We start from the raw sequence: 13,559 nt of genomic DNA, 5'->3' as shown, positions 1-13,559 counted from the left end.
TAAGTGGCCCTAAATATATGCAAGAAATTGGATAGGCAACACTGGGACCAGTATTGGCGTTTCAGGATTATTCAGCTCTTCTTGTAAAGTATTTCGAAGACCCTAAGTTAAGGGGGTGATTGTGAGGGCACCCAGACGTAGGCGATTCTATAGACAGACAGACAGACAGACAGACAGACAGACAGACAGACAGACGGGCGGGCGGACGGGCGGGCGGGCGGGCGGGCGGGCGGGCGGGCGGGCGGGCAGGCCAGGCAGGCAGGCAGGCAGGCAGGCAGGCAGAAGGACACATGGACAGACAGACAGACGGACGGAAAGATGGACGGATGGACAGACAGACAGTCGGACAGGCAGACAGACAGACGAACGGACGGATGATTGACAGTATAACCACCTGAGTTATTTTTTAAAATGTGCTTTGTTCTTAATAACGAGAATTATCGCAGAAGGCCCTAAAACCTTTACCTCTTAGCCTGCATTCCATTAGGATTCGAGTGAAAACAAAAAAAAAATTGATAACATGCCAATGAATAACCTGACACTCGCTAATTATGATACTCAAAACGTTGTTGGAAAGGGAGTCCGACGTTGACATGGGAGAAAAACTGTGTGAATGAAATTCGAAAGGGTATTTTCGATTTTTTAGATGAATAATATTATTCGAAATTTGGCCCGAACGGTAATTTCATTCTCGACATCGTTCACCCTTATCCGAAAAGATAGTTCGGTGGTGTCACTCTCAGAATGCTTTCCTCACAAGACAGCCTTCGGATTCAGCCTTCTGTCTGCCCTCTTGATCCTACTTTTGCATTCAGGAAACCGTACTGGATCCGTTAGTGCGGGAAACAAGACACCTTTTCCTTATTCAACAGATAACTTCTTTGACACAGCGGCACAATACACGTCCTTTCTTTGCATTGTCGCTTAGCTTTTACCATCTCAAGATGTTGCAGTGTACATATGGCGCCGTCGAACTTCACAGTAAATCAGATGGCAGCTATCACACACTGATTTTAAACGTGGCGAGGCTCCGGCAGCAGAAGACGAGAGGAATTTCGCGTGTTCGTGCACCCTCTCGGCACGCAGCGCCGCTTGTGGCATCTGAGTGCAGTCATCGCATGCGCGGCCACCCTCTCTCGTACGGAATGCGCGCGCTCAGCACACTAGGCAGTATATTTCTAGACACTAGATTACTATGTCAAGAGTGGCCACCGGAGCCTATTCGCGGCTTAGCAAGAAAGGATTTGGCCAACCGCTAAAGGACGTACCCATCCTCGCTTTTACTCCATTTATAAGATATGTTATAGCCTCTTCAAGAAGGCAACTGTTGCCAAACTTCGGCATCACTTTTTTTTTTGCAAAGAAGAAATTTTATTAACTTGTGCGATTTTCTGTACCAGCTCTACACCATGTCCCCCTGAGGACATTTAATGCATGCAGGTGTCTGCTACGGCGTCTGTCATAATCATATAGTGGTTTGGGGACGTTAAATCCCACATATCAACCAGCTGTGTTGCTTTCGCTTCGTTTCACTTTTATATTTATGATGATATAGGTTTGGTCAAAACAATTAGCCTCGCAGCTCGGCTCAACACGGTGATCAGTGTGGTTGATGTGGCTATATTAACACGGACGAAGCGGGGTAACCGGCATGAGACATTTAATTTCTTCGGCGCACCGGCCTTGTGCAACCCAAATATTCACTGAGTTTTACATGAGAATTACGTGGCGGGATCCTCGTAGTGTGTGTCTTAAGACGGCGGGATGTGCGTACACGCTGTGCGATGTGAAAGTTGAATCGTAAAAAAAAAAGTATGCCACTTCGTGTGGCATACTATTTTACTAATACCTACTTACTACCTCAGGAAGACAATTGTTTGCGTGGTTAATAACCGTGATGATATACAACATAGTTAATAGTCTTCTAACGCAACACAATATAAACCACGTGTTGCGGTTGTCTACGGTTTCTATGTCTGTAAATTTCTTTGCTTAGCTTTACGAACGACCGCCAAGATTTTGCAAAAGCCATACAACTGGTCGACAAAATTATACTAAAAAAATAAACACAAAATTGATATTATCCCATTTATAGGCTCAAGCCCGCTGGGTGCGCTTCGTGCCTCATCAGTAGAAGAAACTTCAACTATCTTCACTTTATCACCGCCACAAGCCAAACGCCACGACTCTAAAAAGAAAAACAAGTGTGCTAGCATGTAAGTCTCAGCATGGCTTTTAAATGCCAAGCATTTCTTAGCGAACTTCGGTGACTTTCAGCATATCTATCCATCTATCTATCTATCTATCTATCTATCTATCTATCTATCTATCTATCTATCTATCTATCTATCTATCTATCTATCTATCTATCTATCTATCTATCTATCTATCTATCTATCTATTTATCTATCTGTCTATCTATCTATCTATCTATCTATCTATCTATCTATTTATCTATTTATCTAGCCGCCAATGACTTTTAGCTATCCTGGCCGTTTCGATAATGGTATCGATACAAAACTTGGTATCACATAACATGACTGCATGAAGATCATATTTGACTACTCATAACATGAAAATCATGACATGGATGTCATGGATGTCATGATTTACGTTTCATGGTCCTGCAGTTCTTGTGGTGGTTTCACTCACATGGCATGTTGCAAAACTGATTTGGTATGACATGATTGCATGGTGAACACTATCGTTAGACTCCAACGTGACTACATACCACGCTCACGATGCGCTTGCGGCCGTTTCGCTAGCGTCACATATACCAATTTCGGTATTACCGTACGTGAATGGAGGACGAAGGTATGCGACTGGTGCAAACATGACAATCATGAGATGCGTGTGATGTAACAACATGACTACATGCCAGGCTCATGATGCGCTGGCGGCCGTTTCACTTGCTTAACTTATACCAAATTTGGTATTACGGGACGTGAATGGATGACAAAGATATGATTGTGGTGCAAAGATGATAAACATGAGATGCGTGTCATGTAACAACATCACTACATGCAACGCTCACGATGCGCTCACGGCCGTTTCGCTAGCTTCGCATGTACCAAACTCGATGTTACGCGACGCGAACAGACAACATAGATAAATGACACATCCAAACATTATCGATAATGATGACATGTGTGCCATGTAACTACATGACTACATGCAACACTCATGATGTGATCGCGGCCGTTTCGCTAGCTTCACATATGCCAAACTTGGTATTACGTGACGTCAATGGGTGACGAAAGTATGTGACTGGTGCAAACATGATAATAACAAGATGTGTGTCATATGAGAACATGACTACATGCCACAGTCAAGGCGCCAATACATTTCGACGTGACGCGGTGCACGTGTTCGCCGGCTTTCATTTCGTCGCGTCACGCCGTCGTTGCCACGCCAGGCGCCGGTCCTGCCATATACTTGCAGGCGTGCACCGCGCTGCGTTGCTTTGACGCATGCGCGTCCGGCGTGTCTCTGTCACGAAGAGAGGGAGACGCAGTGTTGCCTGGGTAACGCATCGGCGCGATATGGAGCATGCCTCATTTCGCGCTGGTTGCCGTCGGGCCGCGCCGACGGACGCTGGTCGTGCTGGTCACACCTGGCGTCAGACTGTAGAGTTCTCGCGTTTCGCTAACGCAGCGTCGCTGTGCCCAGTGTGCGCGCGCGTCAACGCAACATTGGAGTGTATTGGGCCCTTCAATATGCACTCGTGGCCATTTTGCTAGCTCCGCGTATACCAACTTTGGTGTTACGGGACGTCAATTGATGACAAAAGTGTGCGACTGGTGCAAACATGATAATACTGACACGCGTGTCATGTAAGAACATGACTACGTACCACGCTCGTAGCGTGCTCGCGGCCGTATCGCTTGCTCCACATAAACTAAATTTTGTGTCACATGACGTGAATAGATGATGAAAGTAAACGACACGTCCAAACATAATAATCATGACACGGAAGTCATGTATGGCATCATTTACCTCCGCCTCGTAACGTTATGCTGGCTTTAAAGTGACATATGAACCTTTCTCATTCGAGCTTCGCATATAATCGATTTCCACTGTACGTAGGATCTGCCAATTTTTTGTGTGCCAGCACCATCAGGTCTAATTTCGTCTACACTGTTTATCAATAAACAAGCTTTTAATAAGCGTTCAAAAAAGTTCGAGTAAAAGACGGAGAACAGTTCGAGAGCAACAAACAAGTGCCGTAATCGCCGAGAAATCGCAACTGCGCACTCGCGCACGATCACATACTACGGACGGTAGTCGCTGCGACAGCCAGGCCAGAGCCCCAGTGAAAAAATAAACTTAAATATTACAGCCCAGAAAAAAAATGACTGTATCTTGAAAGGGTGTCTGCACTTGTTTGCCCTGCTTGAATTGGTCGAAATGTTCTTAGTTTCTCCAACTGAAATAGTGCCGAAAACATATGACACCGACAACTTACGACAAGTTTACGTCGTCGCTTATTATCATAGTTCACCCTGAACGAATGGAAAGACTCATTTTATACTTACGATACGAATTTCAGCATGCCAGAACGAAAAAAAAAACGACTGCAATTGCAACCATACGAATACCTTCCTTATAAACAGGGTAGCTCTTTGCATGCTGCAGTGCAATGCTCCCAGACCAGGGACGGCGCCACTTGCAAGGCAATATGGCGGCGCCTGTATATGTTAAAGAGGTCCAAACATCGGAATATACTGACTGAGTGATATATACACACCGATTCCTTTCGCAGAGATACATGCAAGCGCGTTCAGACGGGTATTTTATTTATAGTAAAAAGCGGCGACGTGTCTCACGGCGCCAACGGGTGACGTCGACGCAATCAACGTACACACTTTTCCCATAGTGATTCGCACGCCCGCGGGGGGGGGGGGGGATTCTGGCATTGCTTGAAAATGGTATGTTGCGGCAATAATGCCATACGATCGCCTACCTACATCTGTACAAAATCTAATTTGCATGTGCATATATATGCCCAAGCTGACTTAAGAGCTAAATGTTATTGGTGCATGTGCACCTTTAGCTTATAGTGTAGTTATCAGTTATAAAACAACCTGTATGAGCAAGCCCGCAATTAAGAATATAAATGTCGTGCTCCTACGTATTCCATATATTTTTTCACTCCATATCTAGTGTAACCATCGAATCTGCGGGTACTGTCTTCACATTTTTATATTTTGCTAATTAGTTCGCTTCACTGGGTGCATTATGCGCTCATATGAAGAAAGACGGGCGCATCCATACTGCACGTCTCAATACTTCGGGTCGAACATAGATAATTCGAGCTGGAATAATTTCAGACGTACATAAAAGCGTATGTTCCACGCGTTAATATCTGATGTATCATTGCACAGCTTTTGGTTTCGGCCGTCTCGGGAATGATACCTTTTCGTTATTGTTTTCTAATGCAGCGTTACGCATCTCTAGGTTGCTTGAATGAAGATAACTGGTCGTGTCTTGAAGGGCCACTCACCAGGTTTGACAATTTCGAGCTGACAGCGCAATGCGTAGACGAGACGCTCATGATCACGTCTGCCGAAATTCGCAACACTACGTGCCGTAGAAATGGGTCAAATTTCAAGATGACCGCTGCTTCCTCTCCCTTCTGCTGGCGCGCGACCAGAGAATGAAGGCATGACGTGCGCGTATGAATACACGGCCCTACGTACACTGCAATCCAGTGACGTTGGTTCTCTGCGTAGACGACTCTGCTTTGACGTTGCAAACAGTGGCACGTGACATGGCGAAAATTATTTAACATGGCATGCATAGTTTACGTAATTTGTGGCTTGAAAATATTAATAGAGCTATAAATAAATAATGAGAAGCAATAAGGGAATGTGAGCGTCTTTTTTCAATTTTTCTCCCGTGAATTGTAACGAGATGCAGGGCTTATGTGTCGGCGTTTTGCATGCGTTCGTGTACCCGCGGTAGAGTGTGCTAGAAGGATACCCGTAGTCAGCGCATCGAGCAGACGACCGCTGTGGAACGCTCCTACGCGTTCGTGCACTCATTGTGCTCATCTATTCTACCGCGTCAAAGCCAGCGTTTCCAAACCATCCCGCAGAAACGGGCAGAAGACCGCAAAGTAACGCTGGTCAACAAAGTAACGCCGCTCGTGTGCTCGGGAGTTGGACTTGTTTGGGCACGTCATGCGCACGTCACCTCTTGGTCGGATGCCGGAGAGGGTGGGGAAGGGATTTGGCTTGCGAAGGCTACGCGGAGGAGCGGCAAGGGTTTCGAGCTCGCCTCCTCTCATCCCCGTTTCACGCCGCTTCAAAAAACCAGTTTTCTCCGCTCGTGACAAACCTATTCAAAAAATTATTGTGGCAGAATGTTCCTCATCGGACACCCAACAACTTCCACTGTCTCACTAAAATTTGGTATCGGGCCTGGTGAGTGGCCCTTTAAGGTCGCGGTCCCACATCGGCAGTAACCGCCTTGCATTTTACGCATTGTTTGCGGATGGACTGTGCTCCCTGCGCTTGGCAAAAAACGTAAATTCAGCTAATTCAGAAAGCTTATGATCCTTGCTCTTTAATGGCATCTAGTGTTAATGCGTGGTTGGAAGATATTATCTTATAGCAACGAAAATAGTGTGAGCAACAAAATGCGTTTTTGCAACAAGCCTCTGCGAGTACGGCAAAACTATTCAACATAACAAATCGAAATGTAATGTGCCTTTAGACGAAGTGCTGTTCAAGGTTTCTATGACGAGATATCTGACGTAAACTAATCAATAAGCTATTTACGCTCCAGTTAAAATGGGCTGAATAATGAAAGGTTTTGAAGAATATTTTCTTTTCTTTAAAAAGCAGAATAATAATATTTAGTGGCTGTGTACTCTACAATGCACTTGCTTTCCATGCAGGTTTGCTTTGGGCTCTGATGAAAACTATGTGAATTATTATTGTGTCAATGCGGAGGTTTATGGCTGTATGTGGTCACGCATTACCGATCAAGTGACAAAACTATACAAGCTGATACTCTGAACTTCTATATAATGAAGCAGCTGGCCACTTTGAAGAGAAAATTCATTTATCTTTATTAGGATACTATACGAGGCAGCTGTGAATTTAGCTAGTTTTTCTTCTTGCCAGTTCTGTAGAAAATCGCTTTTTTTCCCTTTTAGACGCTAACTGCCAACGAGTACTCCACATAAGTAAATGCATATTGTGCCTTGTATCTACTTGTGCTTTCTGACTTGACCACTCAGTGCTTCAAACAAAATCTTTTCAATGGAACATAAATCACACAGGCGTTTTTCGGTGGTAGCTCCGCCTATGAAATGAAAAATCAAGTTGTTTTGTGTGAGTTCGAACGTTCGCCGAACGTGGTTCAATTAAATATGATAAAATGGGTCGAAGAGGCATGGACTATATCTCCAGGCTTCATAGTTTACCTTATTAATAAGTCTAGTTGCCGTGAAAGAGGAGGGCTGAGTTATGAATCCTTTCCACTCGCACCACGTCAGCACGTGGGGCGGTGTCATCAAGGGGCAAGTGGTTTCGGTACGCCGAAAATTTGCGCCTTCGTCACGCACCCACTAGACCAGCGTTCCCCGCCGCGTCTTTAGTAATGTGGATTTCTTCGTGGTTCAGCCGCTCGTGTTTCGCGTGTTCCTTTCAGTGTTTGCGTGCCTATGAGGTTCGAAATTGTGAAAGGGAAGATGCTGACATGCCGTGCGAATGATACGTACGTAGCGCTGCTTCAAAGAGGACGCAACATTTTTTAGGGGCGAAGTTTTTTATAGCGGCACCCGTTCGTCACTCGTAGTCGTAGTGTGTAACAATTGTTACATTTTGACCTCCAAGGTGTTGCCGGTGGGAGATTTCTTCTGTGCGTTGTTGAACAATAAAAAATAGTGACCAATGTACATGCTAATGGCTGCTAGAGGGGAATGAGAGACAGGAGCATTCTGCTTTTAGTTAACGCGCACGCTGCAATTCCCATTAGCAGCCATTACCATGTACAGTGAGTACTATCTGACAAGAAATGGTTGCTACGTTATACTCGCCGGGTGTAACCTCCTTAGTTTTAGAAAGGTGTAGCGAGGATGAGCCGCAGTGTCATGAATACAATGAACTAGTATATACCATGAACTCGAGGTGGTTAAAGGTGGGAAGTAGATACGAAGCGCAAGCCGTAAGAAAGTAAAAGCAGAATTCTCCTGTCTCTCATTTCCCACCAGCAACCACTGGCATGTACATTGAGCACTATCTGACAGGAAAAGGTTGCTACGTTATACTCGCTGGGCGTAACCTCCTGGTTTTAGAAGTATATAGCGAGCGTTAGGCCGCAGTGCAATGAATACAGTAAACTAGTATATACTATGAACTCGAGGTGACTAAAGGTGGAAAGTAAACCCGAAGCGCAAGCCATAAGAAAGTGTGCGTGTGCCACCTCTCGTTTAGTCCTTGGAATGTCCGCTGAATGGCGGTGCTTCTATATGGGAAATATATGATGAAAAGATGCGAGAGGGTGGTACTTGGAGTGTTGAATAGGTGGACGAACGGACACACAGACAGATGCATGGATTGACGCATGAACGGACGCAGGGGTGGATGCATGGACGAACGCGGGGACGGACGCACGAACAGACGCACGCACGGACGGGCGGATGGACGCATGGATGGTCACACAGACGGACGCATGGACGGACGAAGCAAGAACGAATGGACGGACGAATGCTTTGCCCCATTCTCCATCATTCACTCCGTGGATATGCTGCCAATATTTTTTTCTGTCTCCTTACATATGAAGACTGTTAAGATTTCACATACTAGACGAAAAAATTGGCAGATTCCACGTACAGTGGGAATCGATCATATGCGAAGCATGAATGAGAAATGTTAATATATCACTTTAAAATCAGCACAACGTTTCGAGGTGAAGGTAAATGAAGCCGTACATGACTTCCGTGTCATGACTATCATGTTTGGATGTGTCGTTTAACATCGTCATATATTCACGTCACGTGATACCAAATTTAGTATATGTAAAGCTAGCGAAACGGCCGCGAGCACGCTATGAGCATGGTATGTTGTCATGTTCTTACATGACATGTGTGTCAGGATTATCATGCTTGCACCAGTCATATATTTCGTCATCAGTTGATGTCACGTAACACCAAATGCGGTATATGTGGAGCTAGCGAAACGGCCGCGAGCGCATCATGAATGGCCCAATATACTCGTATGTAGCATTGACGTGCGCGCACGCTGGGCACAGTGACGCTACGTTAGCAAAACGCGAGCACTCTATAGTCTGAAGCCAGGCACGACCAGCGTCCGTCGGCGCAGCCCGACGGCAACCGGTGCGAAATGAGACATGCTGCATTTCACACCGACGCGTTACCCAGGCAGCACTGCGTCTCCTCTTCTCGTGACGGAGGGACGCCGCACGCGCTGAAGCGCGCATGCGCGAAAGCAACGCAGTGCGGCGCGCACTGCCAGTAAATGGCAGGACTGGCGCCTGGCGTGGCAACGCCGGCGTGACGCGACGAAATGAAAGCCGGCGAGCACGCGCATGGCGTCACGTCGAAATGTATTGGCGCCTTGACTGTGGCATGTAGTAATGTTCTCACATGATGTGCATATCATGTATATTATGTTTGCACCAGTCACATACCTTCGTCATTCATTGGCGTCACGTAATACCAAGTTTGACATATGTGAAGCTAGCGAAACGGCCGTGAGCGCATCATGAGTGTGGTATGTAGTCATGTTATCACATGACACGCATGTTGTGATTATCATGTTTGGATGTGTCATTCACCTATGTCGTCCGTTCGCGTCGCGTAATACCAGTTTGGTAATGTGAAGCTGGCTAAACAGCCGCGAGCGCTTCATGAGTGTAGCATGTAGTCATAATGTTACATGGCACGCATGTCATGATTTTCATATTAGAATTTGTCGCTTGTGTTTCCCATGCAATCATTTCATACCATACCAGTTTTGCAACATGCCATGTGAGTGAAACCACCGCAAGAGCTGCAGGATCATGACATGTAAATTATGGCATTCATGGCATACATGTCATAATTTTCATGTTATGACTAGTCATATAAGTTCTTCATATAGTCTTGTTATGATATACCAATTTTGGTATTGATATCATTACCGAAACGGCCAGGAGAGCTAAATGTCGTAGGCGGCTATGACCCAGAGAGCAGTAAGACAGTAAAATGTAAATTATGACATTCATGACGTACATGTTGTGATTTTCATGTTATGACTAGTCACGCTCGTCATACAGTCATCTTATGAGATACCAATTTTGGTATCTATACCATTATCTAAATGGCCAGGAGAGTTAAAAGTCGTAGGTGGATAGATAGATAGATAGATAGATAGATAGATAGATAGATAGATAGATAGGTAGATAGATAGATACGCTCAAACTCGCCGAAGTTCATTAAAAATTCTTGGCATTTAATACAAAATTACCACAAGATACAATTAAGAATATGCCCCGCCGCGGTGGTCTAGTGGCTAAGGTACTCGGCTGCTGACCCGCTGGTCGCGGGTTTGAATCCCGGCTGCGGCGGCTGCATTTCTGATGGAGGCGAAAATGTTATAGGGCTCGTGTGCTCAGATTTGGGTGCACGTTAAAGAACCCCAGGCGGTAGAAATTTCCGGAGCCCTCCGCTACGGCGTCTCTCATAATCATATAGTGGTTTTGGGACGTTAAACCCTACATATCAATCAATCATTTACAATGAAGAACCGTTAGATCTGAGCTACTATTGATCAATACTTCGGCACTCGTACCAATCGTTCAAAGCGCACAAATCACTCTGATACATCCTCTTTCTAAGTAGTATTGAAAATTGGGCAAGTGGGTAACGAGTCATTCACAGCGCTTGTCCTGTATCTTCCTACTTCTCTGTTTCCCTTGTTGGGGCTATTCACCTTAAAAAATGCATCCTTTTTCTCCTTCAGCACTTCAAGAAAATGACCCACTGATTAACAAAAATATTGTCACACAGATTGCACTTATACACCCGCATTTTCGGTGAACGTTCTCAAAGCTGCAATTGCCGAAAATTTAAGAGTAAGCCTGTAGAGCACCTTGCCGACAACTTCCACTGACGAGTATTTATTAGTAAGGCGTATTAAATTAGGTAAATACATCCTAGTTGCAACGATGCGACAGAAACGAAATTTTGTCGAAGATGCAGGACTTTCTGGTCAACGTAGCAAGATATGCAATGTACGGGACCTTGGAAGAGTTAAATTGTCCTAAATGCAGAGACGGGCTCACAGCGCACAAGACTATAACGTTCTGCCACTTGTGAGGGCTATACGGTGTCGGGAAGTAGTTCGAGCGAGAACGACAACTCTACCTAGTGATAACGCTGTTGCTCACAGCTACTTTGTCATAAAGCAGCTTGCTGCGCAGCCACTACTGCTACTAATGCACGAATAACACAGGTTCGTTAAAAAGTAGAAAGCTGGCAGTGCAGTTGCTGGTCAGCAAAGCATAAACTGACTTGACACGCTTGAGAAGGGCCACACGAACGAAATAGGTCTGATGCATATATTGTATCATTCACGAAAATTTTTAGTGCGAAGCATCTCTTTGCGTACTTCAAGCACTTTTGGCATCTATCTACGTGTAAATCCTTCTATCTAGACATCTATCTAGCCGCTTACGTCTGGGTGCTCTCGTGATCACCCCCGTAACTTGGCGTGAACTAAATTGATATGGGATGATAAAATAGTTTGATGAACATGATAAGATGGCCAAGACATGAATATTAGACTGATTTAGTTGCCCGTCTGCAGCAGCCGTATGAACGCAGCCTGCCAGCAGTTTGTAATGGGAGGCTGCGTCCATACGGATGCTGCAGACCCGCTTCTAAATCCGTCTATCATTATAATCCCGTGGCCTACCCCGTGCACACCTTCCGCCAGACAGTAACACCCGCAGGCGGGTATGAGCCACTGGTATGTGGGTATGTACCACACGTGATTGACACTTAGAGTCTACCCAGCAACTACGAGAACACACAGTGGTAGTTTCAACGTGCGAGAAAAACTTGACATTGGCAGCGCTGACACGACGAATGCAAAGAATAAATGTCAGAGTCACATCAGGAGTTGAACCCAAGCATTGGGCATGCCAATAAGACATTCTACCACAAAGCCACGCCAGGTATCTGAACTACATTTCAAATAGACCCTGTTGTTTGTGAAACGTCAATTGTGGTTGCCATACTGGCTATCCAATTTTATGAACCTTACATTTGTCACGCGATTACAGAAAGACCAGAACGTCTGTTCACAGGAGCAGCAGCACTGGACGTCGAGCCGCACCGAACGTTAGAGCCCGCGCATAAAAACAGTCTTTTTTTTCACACCATGGCACATGCTCGCACTGGCATGGCTAAACCTCATTCCATGCCTGAGGCATTACCCCCCTTCGAAAAAAAAAGTACCACCCTGATGATCTATGCCAATTAAAAGGTAAAGTAATCGCGTACATGCACAAAGACGTATGATGAAGCGGTGTCAGGTGGCTCAGGGGTAGTGTGGCTTCATACGTGACACATGAACAATGTGGGCCTGCTGGGAACATCGAGATTGCCGAGCTGTGTCTTCAAGCAGAATTTCGTAGTTGACATCTGTGAGGCGCCGTAGTACTCTATAAGGACCGAAGTAGCGGTGAAGTAACTTTTCTGAGTGGCCCCTTGGCGAACGGGGATCCACAGCCACATCAGATCACCGGGTTGGTAAAGAACGTGGCGATGACGGGAGTTGTACCTCTGCGAGTCCATGCGTTGTTGTTTTCGGACCCGCTCGAGTGCAAGCTGGCGGGCCGCGTCGGCGAGCCGGATAAAGCCGTTCGCATCAGTAGGAATATCGGTCCTGTCAGGCAAGAGCGTGGCATCTAGCATCGTAATTGATTCTCGGCCGTGAAGCAACCGGAAGCAGTGAAACCCGTAGTCTCCTGGACCGCAGTGTTGTAAGCGAACATAACATATGGCAAAATCTCATCCTAGTTTTTGTGATCGCGGTCGACGTACATAGCATGTCAGCGAGCGTCTTGTTTAATCTCTCCGTCAGACCATTGGTTTGTAGATGGTATGCACTCGTTTTGCGATGAGCTGTTCCACTAAGTCTCATGACGTCTTGCATCAATTGTGCTTTAAAAGCTGTTCCACGGTCAGTGATAAGAACTGTTGGCGCTCCATGGCGGAGGATGGTGTTGTTGATAAAAAAATACGCAATCTCATTGGCAGTGCCTCGTTGTATGGATTTCATTTCGCAGTACCTTGTTAAATAGTAAGTAGTGACTACGATCCAGCGGTTGCTATCATTTGACTTCGGGAAGGGCCCAAGCATGTCCATGCCGATTCGTTCAAATGGTTGTGATGGAGTATCTGCTGCTGCTGCGCAGAGGATAGCTGGCAATTCACGTCAACTGTACTGGCTAATGCAGTGTCACCTTCGGCAGCAGTGGCAATCGGAGCGATAGTGGAACATTCTTCATCATCAATGGCTTCAAAGTTCGCGATCGCTGTT

The 13,559-nt window shown here is 45.7% G+C and overlaps 1 long non-coding RNA gene across 1 annotated transcript in view; it reads left to right on the top strand.

Moving 5' to 3' along the window:
* The first annotated feature begins 273 nt into the window (after positions 1-273).
* LOC142783841 (uncharacterized) overlaps positions 274-13,559 on the top strand; it is a 108,769-nt gene continuing 95,483 nt past the window's right edge. The window contains exon 1 of the long non-coding RNA XR_012888511.1: positions 274-2,216. This is a non-coding gene — a long non-coding RNA (uncharacterized LOC142783841). The remainder of the gene's footprint in view (positions 2,217-13,559) is intronic.

This window comes from Rhipicephalus microplus, unplaced genomic scaffold (assembly GCF_043290135.1).
Source record: "Rhipicephalus microplus isolate Deutch F79 unplaced genomic scaffold, USDA_Rmic scaffold_12, whole genome shotgun sequence".
Classification (NCBI taxonomy): Eukaryota; Metazoa; Arthropoda; class Arachnida; order Ixodida; family Ixodidae; genus Rhipicephalus; species Rhipicephalus microplus.
Note: the sequence above shows the minus strand (reverse complement) of the source record. Positions and strands in the feature narration are given on the sequence as shown.